The 11,160-nt window shown below is 43.0% G+C and overlaps 1 protein-coding gene across 1 annotated transcript in view; it reads right to left on the minus strand.

The window, feature by feature from the left end:
• LOC140430687 (glucose-fructose oxidoreductase domain-containing protein 2-like) overlaps positions 1 to 10,948 on the minus strand; it is a 75,447-nt gene extending 64,499 nt beyond the window's left edge. Inside the window, exon 1 of the mRNA XM_072518327.1 lies at positions 10,708 to 10,948. The gene's annotated coding sequence lies outside the window, so the exon portion shown is untranslated. The remainder of the gene's footprint in view (positions 1 to 10,707) is intronic.
• Positions 10,949 to 11,160: the final 212 nt, after the last annotated feature.

Genomic DNA, 11,160 nt, shown 5'->3' on the forward strand with positions numbered 1-11,160 from the left:
CAGAACAAGGCCAGCAGTGCGGATTCGATTCCCGTACCAGCCTCCCCGAACAGGCGCCGGAATGTGGCGACTAAGGGCTTTTCACAGTAACTTCATTTGAAACCTACTTGTGACAATAAGTGATTTTTCATTTACTGAATTCTGTAGTCTCCATTTAAATAATATTCTGCTCTTCTATTCTCCCCACCAAAGTGCATAACCACACATTTTCCTCCCACCTTATATGCTATCTGCCAAATTTTTGCCCACTCAATTAACATATCTATATCACTTTGCAGATATGTTATGTCCTCAAAAGAATGCTAATAAATCTGTCAAATTTGATTTATCTTTCACAAAACCATGTTCACTCTGCCATTGCTTCCTCATAACAGATTCCAGCATTTTCTCAGTGGCAGGTGTTAGGGCTCACTGGCTTTGAGTTTTCTGCTTTGTCTCCCTCCTTTCTTGATTAGGGAGGTTACAATGTCCTCCACTTATTTATTTAGTGTCCTCCATTGCCAGGGAAGGTACAAAATATTTGTTCAAAGACTCAGCGATTTCCCTGTTTCTCGAAGGGAGCAAAGTTTACTTAGCTACTGTCTTCCTTTGTATACACTTGTAAATGCTCTTGCTGCCTGTTTAGTATGTCTTGCTTGACAAAGGGTCATCTGGACTCGAAACATTAGCTCTTTTCTCTCCCTACAGATGTTGCCAGACCTGCAAGAGATTTTCCAGAACTTTCTCTTCAGTTTATTTTCAATCTACTTTCCTGCTCTTTATTTTTTTTTTTTAGAAGTCATCCAAATTTTCCCAATCTTCTAGCCTACCACTAATCTTTGCAACATTGTATGCTTTCCCTACATTACAACAGTGACTATGTAAGATGTTTTTGTATAAAGAGTCAACGGTACTGCTGCTTTTTACAAACACCTTTATTGCACTTTAACAGACTCTGCACAAAACTATATCTTCACATTACCTGACCCAAAGGTCACCTGAAGCCTCTTTACATATCAATGTCAATTATTGGAAACTTAACATAAATGAGACAACTAATTGGAATATCTCTTAACCCTTTACTTAACAGTCTCCCCTTCCTTGGAGAAAAAATATAATTAGGTGAAAACAAAATTACAGGAAACTCAAAAACACACACGCAATTCCCCCCTTCTCTTTTTTCCCCATTTTTTTTGGACGAACTAAAAAACAGTCACAGAAACAGGTGCCCTTCATTAATAATATCCAAAGGTTTCTGTGAACTAGCCCCTCTTTTGGTAAAACAGTCTGACAATTGATAGCTACTGTCGACCCATTTAATTTTTGCTATCTCCCCTCTGTCCAACATCTGCTTCAAACTTGCGATGTCTATCCTTAACCTTTTTTCATTGACACTTTTTGTAGAGTGCACATTTTCCCCACAGGGATTTATTGCCAATGTGACAGTCAAGTATATTACCCAAATCCCCTAATCCCAAAATTTCTGTCAATATCATACTTCTATAAAAAGCCATATCCACTGCCTCTACAAGGCTTAACGTCTCAGCAGCCAAAGTGCTTTTTACCACTCTCCTTATTTTCTTTGTTCCCACACAAGTGGGCAACATTTACCATTGTTCCCCAAAAGGAAAATTATAAAACCTCCTGCGCTTGAAACCCCATCACAGAAATTTGCGTAGGACGCATCACTATAAACTAGGAGTTTCAAGTGCTGACGGTCACCTAAAAGCGGGAACATCAAAATACACTCCTGCATTTTTAGTTTGGCCAACGCTTTATTTGCTCTTATTATGTCTTCCACTTTGGGATCATTCATTTTTGTACTCAACTCTGAGACATTGAAACTCACGTCCGGTCTAGTCTGTCTACCTAACCAGTTCAGTTGCCCAATTAAACTTCGCAGTTGCTCTTTTTCTATCTTTGAAACCATTGCGTCTTTTTGTGAAACTCGGCCATGACTAATTGCTATTGGGGTGATGCTTTCCAAATAAGATTGCTGACGTAAAGTTGCCCCTAACTTAGTCTGTCCAATATATTTAAATGCACCGGGAGCCTGACTTCCAACCCTGAATTCTTTCCTCAAACCAGAGATTACAATAGCTTCAAAATCACTAGTCCCACCCCACAAAAAAATCATCGACATTCATCATAAAAATGCCAGAAAGATTTCCTTTATAGTGCCAGTAAAACATTGCAGGATCTGCTTTCAACTGGCAACAGCCTACCTTTAACAAAACTGACCTTACCGAAAAATACCAGACTCTCGATGCATCATTTAATCCATATACACATTTGTTCAACTTCCAGAGTACCCCTTCTGTGTTAGCTGCTTCTTTAGGAGGACGGAGAAAAATGTCTCTCTGGAGCTGATGCCCCTGCAAAAAGGCAGCTTTTTTATCTATAGATTTGCATTCCCATGCCTTTGTGGCTAATAGAGCCAAGAAGATCTTTAAAATAACCTTTCCTGCTGTAGGTGAATCTATCCTTAAATCCTGATCTTCTAAGTTTTCTTCAAATCCCCTTGCCACGAGCCTGGCCTTTGCCTTACAAGTTCCATCCGGAAGAACCTTTTCCGTGCAAATCCATCTGTGGGATAGAGCTCTTTGTCCCCTATCCGGTACTTCCGTGTATACCCGAAATTCACTCCAACTATGCAATTCTTGCTGTTTAGCTTCTTTAATAACTTTTTCATCTAATTTATTTGAAGCCACCAAAATCTCACATGCATGTGGGCTTCTACTCCTATTAGTATTCGTAGTCTTACTCATGTTCCGAGATCTTGACAAACTAGGTCCCCACTCCCGCCTGGTATCTGGTTCTGTACTGCTACTGCTTGATCTTTCCCTTCTGCTGTGGGATGTCCTTTCAATAGTTCTCGACCTTCTCCTGCGGACCAGTTCACTATCCGATGTACTATCTGAACTGGCACTGCGTTTCTGTGCCCTCCATTTTTGAACTTTGTTTTCCCAATCCATTGTCTTGACTCCTTCCCCTGAATGCTGTACATTCAACCAATGTTTATACTTTCCAGTGGCCTTCCCTGCTCTACTAATAACAGTTGCATCCTTCCATTGACTAGACCCTTCAGGCAAGTATGTCACTTTTGTACCAACTTTTGGCAGTTGCCCTTTCGGAAAAATAGCCTGTTTTAATTCACCAAATGTGTTGTGTTCCTCCACAGAAACCCTGTCTATATCAGTTAATTGGTCCTCATAGTTCTGTAACACATGCGTACCAGATGACTCTGGTTCCCCGTCATGTCTGTCTGCTCTGTCTAAATTTGAAAATTTGTAATCTGTACCCATTATCCTTGATGAATGGACCCTAACAGTTTGATTACCATGTTGCAAAATATTTGTTTTGCCATCTATGCCTATGATCTTCCCTGGGCCTTTCCATTCATTAGAATTGTCTCTCTTATAGTATACCATGCCTCCTTGCTGAAAAACGGCATCTGATGGCCGTATGTTATGTCTTAAAGCTCTGCGAATTCTTTGAGACTTCTGCTTCCAAAAAAGCTTTTCTACTGCTATGTAATGCATTTAAATGTTCAGCAAAACCAGAGCTAATTGTAGTCCCCTCCCAAGCTGGAGGGTGGTCATCCAAAATGGACGGAATTTTAGGATTTCTACCAAACACTAATTGATAAGGACTATAGCCCCCAACCATCTGCAATGAATTCTTTGCATGCATCGCCCATGGTCAAGCTGAAATTTTCTGGAGCATTTCACCTATTACAGCATGGTTTCTTTCACACACACCATTACTAAATGGGCTTTCCGCAGCCGTATTCATAACTGTGATATTCACGTCTACACACATATCGCTAAACTCATCATTAGCAAATTCACCCCCATTGTGCGTAAGGAATTTTGCCAGTGGGCCCATTCCTGTCCCTATCCATTTTTCCACGATTTGATCTAGAATTACTCTCTTTTCTTTAATTTGTACAATCGTTGATTGACTAAATCTGGTTGCTAAATCTACAAAATAAATATATTATTGGCTTTATCCCAGATTTTAAGGCCCATGGCCACAATGTCGTTAAAATCTCTGGCCAAAAGTAGGAGTACGATCGGTCGTGCTGGTGTCCCTCTGTACTTCCTACAAACTTCAGTGATCACTAACCTGTTCTATCAGTTTAGTATAGTCGTCATCCCTTACCCCTGCATCCTTTAATAAATTTTTCAACCTCCGAGGAGACGGATGCGCCAATTGCCTATACAGTTTTAATACAACAAGCTTTTTATCAGCGAAAGTCCCATTTTCAGCTGTCAATAACACATCTTAACAACTGTACTTGAAATATTATTTGTCAGTAATGGAATACAATAGCGTCCCGACTGTGTAAATTGTAAGTCCACTGTCTTTCCAAAAACTGTTGTCTTATCCTGTTCCATATCCAGTTTCATGTGTGCTTTCTTCATCAACGGTCTGCTCAGAAGCAAAGATATTTCACTTGATACAACATCCGTGCTAATGAAATGATTCACTCCAGCAATATTGCAAGGAATCACCACTCTTTTCAGCGACTTCAGAGTATTATCATCCCCAAACCTGAAACTTGTGGAACTTCCAAATTTCTTAACCTGGTTATGATTTTCAGCATTCTAGGAGTCCAGGTAACATTTTAACCAGTCAATTCCATACACAGTAGATGTGCAGCCACTGTCCAATCCAGCACAATTGAAGGATTCTGCAACCAACACCCTCATTACCGGCGTAAAACTGCTTGTTAATAGGACAATGCCTTCTTTCTGGTCACTATCTTTTTCCTCTTCTGACTTTTTCATGTCATGTGTCACTTCAAACACTATTATAAACATGTTGGACAGTTGAAAACACAATGGTATTGAGAGTCACATTGAAAACATCGATTTATCATACCCCGGACATTTCTGGGGTTCATCTTCCTATTGTAGGTTCTAACTGGGTTTCTGTCTTCATAATTTCCAGGTCCCGATCTCCAGGTCCCGATCTCCTTCTATAGTCCTGGAACCTGTTTGTAGCCGTGCAATTTTGCCATCCTGTTCGTAGTGCATCTTCCTATTCTGCTTCATTGCAGACTGACCTATTTGGGTCATCAGAGCCATCGGAATCGAATGTTCCCCCAGAAACTTTTTTAAAGCTTCGGTCATCTGACCAAATAAGGTATCCTTATACGCAAACTGAACTCCTGTCAAAACCAGGAGCCTATCCATGTTGCTCACTCTAGCACAGTCAAGTAATTTAAAGGCCAACACAGACTGTGGAAATTCCAGGTCGTGTTTCTGCAGCCTTTTATATAACCTGCCAAATTCCATTAAATAGTCTTCCATGGAGAAATCCTCTACTTTCCAGAACCTATCAAAATCCGACCATGCTTCTATGCACTTAACAAGTCATCCTTCTTATAAATCTTATCCATATAATGTAATAGTCTCCAGACCTTCTTCTGAGTCTAACTCTTTCAATTCCAGCTCAGAAAACACTTTGCTTCAGATTTTACTGTCATAAGAAGAGAAAGAGCCAATGCCATACCTTGTTTTCTCTTTCCCAAGACAGTTACCTTAGTCCACATAACTACTGCACTTCTCCATTGGTCGTACGATCCCCTTTCAGAAATTAAGGTGGGGTAGTCATATCCGGCTATCTTTATCCTAGATTCAGCCATATATCTTCTTTTTCTTCTCACTCACTCCTTGGTTTGGTCTGGAAAAGTTGTATCTTTCAACCCTTCATATTTGCACAGCAACTATCCTCTGCTACCATTTGCAAGACGTTTAGCTGCTGTTGTATAAAGAGTCAAAAGGTACTGCTCCTTTTTACAAACACCTTTATTTCACTTTAACAGACTGCACAAAACTATATCTTCACATCACCTGACCCAAAGGCCTCTTTACATATCAATGTCAATTATTGGATACTTAACATAAATGAGACAACTAATTGGAATGTCTCTTAACCCATTACTTAACAACTACACTTCAAATGTGCTTCAGACTTTAAAGCACTTTGAGACACCTATTGGTCATGAAAAGCACTAGATAAATGTAGGCAGTCCTTTTCTTTTTTTTATTACTTTATCAGAGTTACAAAGCCAGAGCTCAGAGTGCGGACAGGGGCCAACCCCTAATCCAGCTCCTTGCCTGCTCCAAAAACCAATTCAAATGGTTTTTTGTGGGCAGCACGGTAGCATTGTGGATAGCACAATTGCTTCACAGCTCCAGGGTGCCAGGTTCGATTCCGGCTTGGGTCACTGTCTGTGCGGAGTCTGCACATCCTCCCCGTGTCTGCGTGGGTTTCCTCCGGGTGCTCCGGTTTCCTCCCACAGTCCAAAGATGTGCAAGTTAGGTGGATTGGCCATGATAAATTGCCCTTAGTGTCCAAAATTGCCCTTAGTGTTGGGTGGGGTTCCTGGGTTATGGGGCTAGGCTGGAGGTGTGAGTTTAAGTGGGGTACTCTTTCCAAGAGCCGGTGCAGACTCGATGGGCCGAATGGCCTCCTTCTGCACTGTAAATTCTATGTCTATGTTAAATAGAATCCAATTCATGGTCCCAGCAAGAGAGACATACCAGATCCAGGCATTACACCTGACCTCACACTCATCTTTGAGTAAAGGAGTATTCATTAAAACAAGATTTTATCATTAGGGCCATTCAAGATGAAATCACCACAAAAAAAATCATTTTCCTTCATAATTTGTTCATCAACGTTTCAATGCACCTATCAGTAGTCATAGTCATACAGCACAGGAGAGGCACTTCGGCCTATCGCATCTGCACCAACTAAATTACACTAAATCTACAGTCATTCCACTTTCCTGCACTTGGTCCATGGCCTTGAATGTTATGACATTTCAAGTGCTCATCCACGTACTTTATAAAGGTTGTGAGGTTTCCCTCCTGTACCACCCTTCTAGGCAGTACATTCCAGATTCCCACCACCCTCTGGGTGAAATAAATCTTTCCTCAAATCCCCTCTAAACCTCTACCCCTTACCTTAAAATTATGTCCCCTTGTTACACACCCATCAACTGAGGGGAACAGCTGCTTCCTATCCACCCGTCCATACCGCTAATAATCTTGTGCACCTCAATCAGGTCCCCCCTCAGCCTTCTCTGCTCTAAAGAAAACAACCAGAGCCTGTCCAGCCTCTCTTCTCAGTTCAATTGCTCCATCCCAGGCAACATCCTGGTGAATCACCTCTGCACCCTCTCCAGCACAATCACATCCTTCCTATAGTGAAGCAATCAGAACTGCACACAGTACTTCTTAACTACCCTATTAACCTGTCCTGCCACCTTCAGGGATCGGTGGACAAGCACCCCAAGATCCCTCTGAGCTTCCTAGTGTCCTGCTATTCATCAAGTATTCCCTGGTCTTGTTACTCCTTCCAAAGTGCATCAGTACAGGAAATTTTGTAGATGTGCTTTTACCTTTTTTATCAGGATCCCATGTGGGACCTTGTCAAAGGCTTTACTGAAATCCATATAAACTACATCAACTGCACTACCCTCATCTGCATACCCAATCACCCCCTCGAAAAAATTAAATCAAACCTGCTAAGCGTGACCTCTCTCCGACAAAGCCACGCTGACTATCCCTGATCAAACCTCGTCTCTCCAAGTGGAGAATGATTCACTCCTTCAGAATTTTCTCCAATAGAATCATAGGAATTGCCGGAATCGAACCTGGGACCCTGGAGCTGTGAAGCAATTGTGCTATCCACAAGGCTACCGTGCAACCTTTATAGTAGTTTCCCTACTACTGATATGAGACTCATTGGTTTGTAATTCCCTGGTTTATCTCTACCACCTTTATGGGCGGCACAGTAGCACAGTGGTTAGCACTGTTGCTTCACAGCGCCAGGGTCCCAGGTTCGATTCCCGCTTGGGTCACTGTCTGTGTGGAGTCTGCACGTTCTCCCAGTGTCTGCGTGGGTTTCCTCTGGATGCTCCGGTTTCCTCCCACAAGTCTCGAAAGACACGCTTGTTTGGTGAATTGGACATTCTGAATTCTCCCTCCGTTACCCGAACGGGTGCCGGAATGTGATAACTAGGGGATTTTCTTTTTAAAAAATAAAAAATTTAGAGTACCCAATTCTTGTTTCCAATTTAGGGGCGATTTAGCATGGCCAATCCATCTACCTGCACATATTTGGGTTGTGGGGGTGAAACCCACGCAAACTCCACACGGATAGTGACCCAGAGCCGGGATCGAACCTGGGACCTCAGCGTCGTGAGGCAGCTGGGTTAATCCACTGCGCCACCATGCTGCCCATGACTAGGGGATTTTCACAGTAACTTCATTGCACTGTTAACTTGTGACAATAATAAAGATTATTATTCTTGAAAACTGGGGAACCACATTAGATGTCCTACAATCCCCTGCACCTCCCCTGTGGCTAGAGAGAAATTAAAAATTCCTCCCTTACCACCCACAACAACCTGGACTACAACCCATCTGGTGGAGATTTATCCACTTTTAAGCCTGCCAAAATCTCAATACCTCCTCACCCCCTGTCAAACTGTTCAGCAACCTCACTCCCTCTCCCAGAATTCTGTATCTACATCCTCCTTCTCCCAAGTGAAAACAGATGTGAAGCACTAGTTTAACATCTTACCAATGTCCCATATCTTACTCACCAGTGCTTTTTCATGCCCCCTTTTTGCTTTCTAAGGTCCCCCTGCACTTTCTACACTCTACTAAGGCCTCTGTAATTTGCTTCCTTTGTACCTGCTAAAAGCCTCTTTTCTTTCTTATCCAGTCCTGAATATTCCTAGACATAGAGGGTTCTCTTGGCTTGTTTTCTTCAGAGCGAAATGTAGGAGCAACACATTGAGCCTGTACTCTCCCCATTTCGTTTTGCAATGCCCCCCGCTGCTTTGCCGTAGATTTTCCCACAAGAAGCTGTTTCCAGTCTTCTGGTTGATTTTAATAAAATCTGTCTTCCCTCAATCCAAAACCAATTTTTCCATAACAAACTTAAATTGTACTATGTTGTGGTCGCAATCACTAAAATGTTCCCCCACTGCCACCTCGAGCACCTGTCCAGCTTTGTTCCCCCGAATTAGATCCAGCACCGCATCATATTGACATAAAAAGCTCTCCTGAATACATTTCAAGAAATTCACCCCCTTTAAACCCTTTACGCTATGACTATCCTAATTAATGTTAGGGAAGTTGATATCCCCTAATATGATTACTCTAGTATTATTATTTTTACACATCTCAATGAATAGTCTACACATCTGCTCCTCTATTACCCATTGACTGTTTGGGGGGATTAAAATACACTCCCACACTCCCAACAATGAGACTGCCCCCATTGTTATTCATAAACTCTACTCACAAAGCCTCATTTGAAAAACCTTCCAAGATATCGTCCCTCCTTCCTGCAGTAACTGACTCCTTAATTAACAATGATACACCACCTCCGCTTTTACATTCTCTCATCTCCCCTGAAGATCCTATACCACAAAATGTTGAGTCGCCGGTCCTGCCCCTCCCTTAACCATGTCTCTGTCGTGAATTATGCCCCAAATTAATAATTCTAGGTACCAGGAGCACCAACTAACCAGTGATGGGGGCGGGAAAGGGATGTGAGAGAAATAAAAACCATTGCTATTTCTGAAGAAAATACTGTACCAGAGGAATAATTGATAAAAAAGGTAGAAAAATTACAATCTCACCCAAATAAAAGTAAAGTATTGAAAGTCTGAAATAAATACAGAATAGCCTCTCCAACTATATAATTTCATTATATTTCTATTCCGGGCCACATGGACTCGACCTGTTAACTCTTTTTCTCGCCACAGATGCTGTCAGATCTGCTGAGTTTATCCAACATTTTGTTTTAATTTCACCACTCAAGTCATTTACACCAGCAATACTGCGATTAGAAAGGTTTCTTCAGCACCTTCATTATAAAATAAAAACTGTCACACTGAATTGTAAGGACTTGCACAAGTAAGACATTCTGTCCCTGACAAAAATATTCACAACAGCACAGCTATGATCTTCCACACCCTACCAGACAACTCGCAATTCACCTAAACGTACCAGAGAATAAAATTCAGTCTGGCGACCATCCTAAATAGTTAACTTGCGATAAGAACGCCTCGTGATATAAATCAGGACAAAATTACAATTTACCACTCTACACAAAGTACGTAAATGTATTCCTGAGAAGCACTCCAAAACCACTCCTCCCACCTGTGATGTTTCTAAATCTTGCCCAATACCACAAAGTCCCGACCTGGGTACTACAAATGAGCAAAGTCACACCAACGACGGCATCGCCAACTCATTTCCTGAGCGTACAAGCAGAATGTTTTCCTCACCAAGTGGGATTAAAAATCCCATTCCAGATAGCAACAGTGACAATAAAATCGTAGCCGCCAGTCTGGGTTGAAGTTATTCCTGATCGTCCAACCCCACAGCCCGAGTGCTACCTCCAGAAGGTGTCGGCATCACTGCTGTTCTCACTGAGGTGATCATGAACGCGAGTCCGCAGCCCGTGTGTGTAACAAAGCACCCTGCCCACAATCTCAGCCCCAGTCCTGAACCCCAGCTCCGAACCTCAACCCCAGGCTGCAACAAAAGGTTTGCCTTACGGGCAGGTTGGGCTCACGCGTTCCGATCACCGCGGCAACGGGGAGGCCTTGCCCCCTCCCTCCACCGCCAACACCACCCAACACATTCAAGCCTGCCACGGGCGCCTTCCAATCCCAAACCCAATCGTTACCGTGGGCCGCCGGTGAATCACTGCGATCGTAACCGCTGCCTCGGGCTCATTCCCAACTCGCAGCTCCGCCCTCGGCTCGGTCAGGATGGCGGCGGATCCACAGGCACCAAGAGATCAGTCTGAGGTGACCGAGCCTGAACTCGCTGCCATGGGGGAAGCCGCAGTCAGGGCCGCTCCAGCACCTCAACACCGGCTCGCGCCGCTGAGCCCTCCACACCACTGACGGCTACTGCGCAGGCGTTACTCCGTCACCCGGCGCCGAGCCATCCTACAACTGCGCATGCGTTTTATTCATCTGGTCGTCGTCTGATCAGCTCTCCACATTTGTCACTTCATTGGCAGGCTAGTTGCCGGATATTAGCATAGCGGACACGCCCACCTAGACTCCAGGAACATCTGTCTGCACCGACCTGCGGAGACCTTGTTGGTGACTATGGTGAAACATTTGTTTCT

The sequence above is a fragment of the Scyliorhinus torazame genome, chromosome 10, assembly GCF_047496885.1.
Source record: "Scyliorhinus torazame isolate Kashiwa2021f chromosome 10, sScyTor2.1, whole genome shotgun sequence".
NCBI classification, from domain to species: Eukaryota; Metazoa; Chordata; class Chondrichthyes; order Carcharhiniformes; family Scyliorhinidae; genus Scyliorhinus; species Scyliorhinus torazame.